This window comes from Chrysochloris asiatica, unplaced genomic scaffold, assembly GCF_000296735.1.
Source record: "Chrysochloris asiatica unplaced genomic scaffold, ChrAsi1.0 scaffold00002, whole genome shotgun sequence".
Taxonomy (NCBI): Eukaryota; Metazoa; Chordata; class Mammalia; order Afrosoricida; family Chrysochloridae; genus Chrysochloris; species Chrysochloris asiatica.
Genome location: NW_006408520.1, coordinates 35,721,817 through 35,728,800, shown reverse-complemented (window position 1 = coordinate 35,728,800; position 6,984 = coordinate 35,721,817). Strand labels below are relative to the sequence as shown.

Genomic DNA, 6,984 nt, shown 5'->3' with positions numbered 1-6,984 from the left:
GTTGTCAAAGACATCTTTCTGCACAGATCAACCATCAACACTCATGATAAACAACAGTCAAGAAATCAAACAACACATTGCATTAGGCAAATCTGCTGCACAACACCTTTTTAAAGTGTTGAAGAGTAAAGATGTCAGTTTAACGACTAAGGTGTACCTGATCCAAGCCACAGTGTTTTTAATAACCTCATATGCATACAAAAGTTGGACAGTGAATAAGGAAGACCATTGAAGAATTGATGCATTTGAGTTACGGTGTTGAAAAAGCATGTTAAAAGTGCCACCCACTGACTTGTGCCCAGTCTGGAATCTAAGATGGCTGCTCTCTTGTTGAGACATGTTGGCTGCCATTGCCTCCATGCCTAGCTTAGTCCTCAGATTTGTATCAAATATGCTATTTCTTTGGGAACCACAGCCAAGGAAGAAATTAAGCGGTTCTGGAATAAGAATATAAGCTCAAACTGTCCATTGTCTGCTTCATCACTATTTACAGTTGGTCTCTTACCATGGGGAAATCCATTTGCCACAATGGCTCTTGTATTGCCTTAAGGTCAGAAGTGTCTCTGTTTTGCTTGTCTGTCGTGTTGATTCTTGGGAACTTTGAGTCTCATTTGGAACTTATGAAGTCCCTGAGTCTGGGTCCAGCATGAATCTACACTAAGTTTTTGAACTTGTCTCACCTCTAATGTATCACACCTGGAATGGAATTCGACACTTGATGTGGAACCTAGGAAAGGGCCTGAAGATTCCCCAGCTATACCAGTCTGGAATAGTTGTCTTGGTTCTCACTATGTTGTCCTCTGTAGGGCTGGCAGTCATGTGAAGGGCTGAAGTTCTCAACATCTTACTACAAATCATCACATTGACCTTTCTTACTAGCTCCAGCCAGGGCAAGGTTTTCTGATTTGATTAAACCCTTTTGTGCTTGAAAATACCCTTGAAGCTCAGAACTTTATAAAATCAAAAGAATGGAGGTGGGGGTGGGTGGGGGAGAAGTACCATGGTTTGCCAAAAGAACAAACAAATCTGTGTTGGAAGCAGTACAGCTAGAGTTTTCCTTGGAACCCAGGATGGCCAAACTTTGTCTCTCATACTTTGGACATATTATCAGGAGGGACCAGTCACTGGAGGGGGATATCATGTTTGGTAAGGTGGAGGGTCAGAGATAAAAATGAAGATCCCCAATAAGATGAGTTGGGACAGTGGCAGCAGCGATGGACTCAGGAGTAGCAACAATTGTGAGGTTGGCCCTAGACCACACAGTGTTTCCTTCTGTTTTGCATAGGGTTGCTATGAGTCGGTACCTACTCAATGGCACCTAACAAAAGCATGAGGATGAGTAAAAAATTATCCACACTCTGTAAGTAGAATTTATTTTAATCAACTTTTAGAAAAGACAAACACATCATTTTTCAACATAATCTCCTTGCTTTTCAATACACATTATCCATCTGTCAACAAGCTTCTGTATTCCCTTATTTTAAAATAGTTTAGTCTGAGCTATGAGCCATTTGGAGTCCTGATGTGATGCTGTGGGCTAATGTGTCAGACTGCAAAGTCGTTTGAACTTCAAGGTATGTGGTTCAAGCTCACCAGCTTTTCCTTGGAAACCCTATACAGGGTCGCTATGGGTCGGAATCGCTATGGGTGGGAATCGACTAGAGGGCACTTAACAACAACATGAGCCTATTATGCACTGCTGTCATTGTTGTTTTTGTGTGCCGTGGAGTCGGCTCTGACTCATAGCGACCCTGTACAGGGTTTCTGAGGCTGTAAATCTTTACAGAAGCAGAAAGCCTCATCTTTCTCCCACAGAACAGCTGGTAGTTTCCAACTGCTGACCTTGCGGTTTGCAGCCCGATTCGTAACCACTACACCACCAGAGCTCCTTACTGCTGTCATTAGAGGGCAATATTCATCCTGGAAGAGTTGCTTTTAAGGGATCAAACAGGTGACGACTGAGACCTTTGTTCTCATCACACAGTGACTTGTACAGGCTTTCTTATTTCCTCTTTCCAGACAGAGATCCATCTCTCTAATTGTAATGATCTTAGTCCAGTCATACATGCTGCTTTTTGCCAGGAAACTCGGTCCAGTTTGCCTATTCTCTACCATTTCTGGGACTTTTAAAGAACAAACAAAGATGCTAACAAGTAAAAACCAAAAAAAAAAAAAAAATGACGGGCTATATTTGCTTTCTGTTTTATTATACTGCCTCCCCGATTTGGATGAATAGGAAGATTCAGGAATAAACAGATTCCAGATTAATATTGTAAGTTATTATACTAGATAAGTCTAGAAATACAAAGATATCATTACAATTCCTCCATCTTGTTAGGGCTACAAGTTATGCCCTTTCTCCTCTAAACGTAATTAATATACTAAATTATTATGCACAACTATACTCTTTAGATTCTGTTTGCCTACAGAACACATCTTTTGCCCAGCACCTACATTTGTATGTATAAGCAGCTTCAGTGATTGCAGAGACCCTGCCTTTCTCCCCTTTTAAGGGGGACTTGTTCCCTAAAAGTTCAAGGTGGTTTTTGAGCTAAATACTTATTCTCTAATGCAATACCTTATACATAATATGAATTTTTAATATGATTTTTAAATCACTACATTCACTACCAAATGATACATTGGGGAATGTAGAGTAATGATAAACAGTGAATGGGAAAAATTATTCTGAATCAGTACCTGGTCTTCCGTTTCTAACAAAACCTTTACTCTTGCCCAAAGCTAGGGAAAAGTTTCTGAGAAGGCCTTTCTTATATTCTAACAAGCATCGTTTTAGAGACTAAAAGGAAGAATCAGAATATTGCTCAAAAACAATGCTACTATTCATCTATAGAAACCAGAGTCATCCTCTTTGTGAGATACTCTGAAGATGCTCAGAGTTTAGCATATTTAAACTCTGAAGATGTTTAGAGGCTTAGGAGAAAAGAAGAAAAGCACAAACTGTTAAGACTTCAGTTAAATAACTGTGTTTATTGCAATTTAAGTTAATAGTTATTCATTATTCAGTCAACTATTTGGTACAAACAAATAAATATTCTCCTACTTGTTAGTCCCTAGGGGCTTTCTTAATCCTATCTGGATTTACTTTCTGTGATTTCTGAGTAATCAGAAGTTATAGGTTGGATACATCTTGTGCTAGGGACACCCATGGTGTAACTGCTTCATTTTTTCTTTTCATTTCAAAGGAAATGGTCCATCCAACGTGAAAATTGTTGTGTTTTTTTTTGCTGGTAGAGTATATTTTACTCTTTGTTGGTGTTGTTATTGTTGCTTTTTTTTTAATCAGATAGAGTTATTTCTAACAGAAGCAATTGGGTTTCGTTTTTTCATTGCTACCTCCCTCCTACCCCTCCACTCAATCCATGCTGTTAAGAAAATACCCTTGTTAGTAATGTGATTCATCTGCTTTTCACACAGCTGAAGCAGCTGCAAAGATCAACCTAAAGGAATCTTTTCTGATGTTATATAGAGAGCTGAAATATTATAAGAAATATGGCATTGTCTCAGGTATTTCCTGTGATCTTGTGTGTCTTTTTGAAAAAGGAGGAAAAATATGTATACATCAGGGATGAAGGATACGAACAGTCAATCCCAAACTTCATAATCTGAAGATGAACCAAGCATCTCCACCTGTCGTCCATTCTATAAGTTTTTCCTGTTCTCATCTATAAATTGTTGTCATTGTTAAGTGCCTTTGAGTCGGTTCCAACTCACAGTGACCTTGTATAGGGTTTTCAAGATGCTACCACTGGGTTTGAACCATTGACCTTTCAGTTAGCAGTCCAGTGCTTATCCTACGATGCCACACCAGGACTAGCATCTATACATTAGGTAGAGACAAGTATTTTCTCTGCACATAGAAAATAACAACAAAATAACCACTCCACCCAGACCAAAGTATATTGTATTTGTTAAGTGCCATCAAATCAATTCCAACTCACAGCGACAATGTATAGGGTTTCTGAGGAGCTGCTGGTGGGTTCAAACTGCTGACTTTGCAGTTAGAAGTCCAGTGTTTACCTTATAGTGCCACCCTAAGACTCAAAAGTATGGCCTCCACCAAGTAATTCATAAAATTTCTACTGTGAAATCATGTCTTTGGGCATTCAGATAAATAGCTAACATGTTCATATGTTACCACTCAATGGCATGTTTTCATTTTCAGATGAAATTCTATCATATTTGTTGTTGTTGTTGTTAAGTGCCATCAAATTAATTCCAACTCAAAGCAACCTGTATAAGTTTTCTGAGGAGCAGCTGGTAGGTTTGAACTGCCTACACTATAGTTTGCAGTCCAGTATTTATCTTACAGTGCCATACACAGAAAGCAAATTATGAGGGAATGTGATATAGGATGGTAAAGTATAATCAAACAGCATTGTTAATATCACATGTAAGTGATATTTTGCTGAAGATAATTCAGAAATGATTGCAGCAGTACATAACAGGGAACTGCCAGAAATTGAAGCAAGATTCAGAAGAGAACATGGAACTAGCGACATTATTATTAATGTCAGATAGATCTTGGCTAAAAGTAGAGAATACAAGAAAGATATTTATCTGTGTTTCATTTACTATGCAAAGGCATTACACTATAAGGATCATAACATATTATTAATAACATTGTGAGAGATGAGATTCCAGAACCTTTCATAGATCTCACGCAGACCCTGTACTCAGATTAAAAGGCAGACATTCAAGCAGAACAAGAGGATATTGTGTGATTTAAAATCAGGAAAGATGTGTAGTAGGACTATACCCCTTGACCATAATTATTTAATCAGTTTGCTGAGCAAAAATCTGCAAAGTTGAACTGCATGAAGAAGAATGCAGCATCAGAATTGGAGAAAGACTTGCTAATAGGCTATGATATTAAGATGAAACAATCTTGCTTGCTGAAAGTGCATAGAACTTCAAGCACTTACTGATAAAGATCAAAGATTATAGTTGTTAGCATGGATTAATCCTCAACATAAAGAAAACAAAAATCCCATAACTGGACCAATAAACAATATCTCTGAGAAGCAGAGAAAAGATTGAAGTTGACACGGATTTCAATTTACTTGTATCCACAATCAACATCTACAGATGCAGAAGTCAAGAAATCAAACAATATATTTCATTGCATGCATATACTGCAAAAGACCTCTTTGAAGTATTAAAACAGAAAACATGACACCTCTAGGAGTAAGGTCCACCTGACCCAAGCCATGGTCATTTCAATCGCCTCATGTGTATGTGAAAACTGAACCATGGTAAAATGAAATAGAATTGGTGCCTTTGAATTTGGGTGCTGGTGCGAGTATACCATGGCTTGTCAGAAGAGACAAATCTGCCTTGGAAGAAGTACATCCTGAATGCTCCTTAGAAGTGGGAATGTTATCAGCAGGGGGACATGAGAATACTATCAGGCCCTGGAGAAGGACAGCAGGCTTGGTAAAGAAGAGAGTCAGTGAAAATGAGGAAGACCTTCAACAAGGTGGAATGACGCAGTAACTGCAGCAATGGACTCAAACTTAGCAACAATTAATTAGCAACAATTGTGAGGATGATGTAGGACCAGGCAGTGTTGTATCCTGTTGTTCTTTTGAGTCAGAACTGAATCGAAGGCATTTAACAAGCAAGAAGTGCAAAAAAGGTTGAGAAGATTTAAAGAAAGGCATACTAGCCAAAGAGGTCTAAACAAAATGTTTAATGAAGATAACGAATAGCCATGAAATGTGCTTAAACCTGTCTTTAAAATATTTAAAATTAACAACAACTGTTAGTAAACATTGTTTCTGATTGCAACTAGAACAACTTGCTGAAAACCCTGCTGCTCCATTAAATATTGCATTAAATAAGTCATGACTAGATTAATTAAAAAGAAAGAGCGTGTTACTCAGCTTTACTTTAATATAATAGAAAATGTCCTGCTTTTAAGCTATGTCAATGCAGTCAAAGGGACATTTTTTTTTTTTTTCCTTCACTTGCTGTGTCCAACTAGAAAGAGAAAATCTAGGAGGACATATTATAGCATTATTTTCCTCTGTTTGTAGTTGAGAGGAAATTGAAAAAAAGATGATTGTTGAAATATTATGAAATACTGTATGGGTGATTTGAACAGGTTGCAACTTGCAATTTAGTATTTTCAAAGTATTTCCAGCCTACTTTCTACAATACCTCCTCGTTCCAAAATCAAAGCTTCTGGACTTGGAGAGTTCACTATGAGAGTGTTTACCAGCTCGACTTGAACTTCCTGAATGCACGTAAGGAATATAAATAATTTGTCAATAGGAATAGACACTGTTGGATAACTGAGGTCACAACCTAAGCAAACAAACACCAATTAAAACTGATTGATTAAAAAGTACAAGATCCTCAAAGATAGCAGGTTTTGAAATACAGGCCTTATTAAACCAAATGCCCCACAGTGGATAAAACTGTATGAAGAAATAATGTGCTCAATGATGCTCAGTTGTGATGACTGGTATGTGTGTGTGTGCATTTACACACATATGAGGAAGCAGGGAACTGGAATAAGAGAGAGACAAATAATATGTTTCCAATTCAAAGTCCAAAATACAAAGATGAAAAAGAAAATTGATGAGGCCTCCTTTGCCTTATTTTGTCATTTGCAAATAAGTTAGACGCTGCATTAGACGCCATTTTTATTCATTTCTTTCTCATTTTCCACAGTATGTTTTGAGTGCCCATGATATGCCAGACACTGAATTATAGGCAGCATGATATGAATAAGCCAGGTAGAAAGCACAGGCTACTGGCAGAATAAAAAGACTTGAACTCAATATCAAGTGATCTAAGTTAGCTGCAATGCTCTGGGCTTTACAAACTTCTTGTTGTTGTTAAGTGCTATGGAGCTGGCTTTGATTCACAGTGACCGAATATAGGGTTTCCAAAGCTGTAAATCTTTGCAGAATCAGAAAGCCTCATCTTTCTCTCATGGAGAGGCTGGTGGGCTCA

General features: G+C 37.9%; 1 pseudogene; it reads left to right on the top strand.

Moving 5' to 3' along the window:
• The first annotated feature begins 315 nt into the window (after nt 1-315).
• On the top strand, nt 316-823 carry LOC102834981 (annotated as a pseudogene).
• Nucleotides 824-6,984: the final 6,161 nt, after the last annotated feature.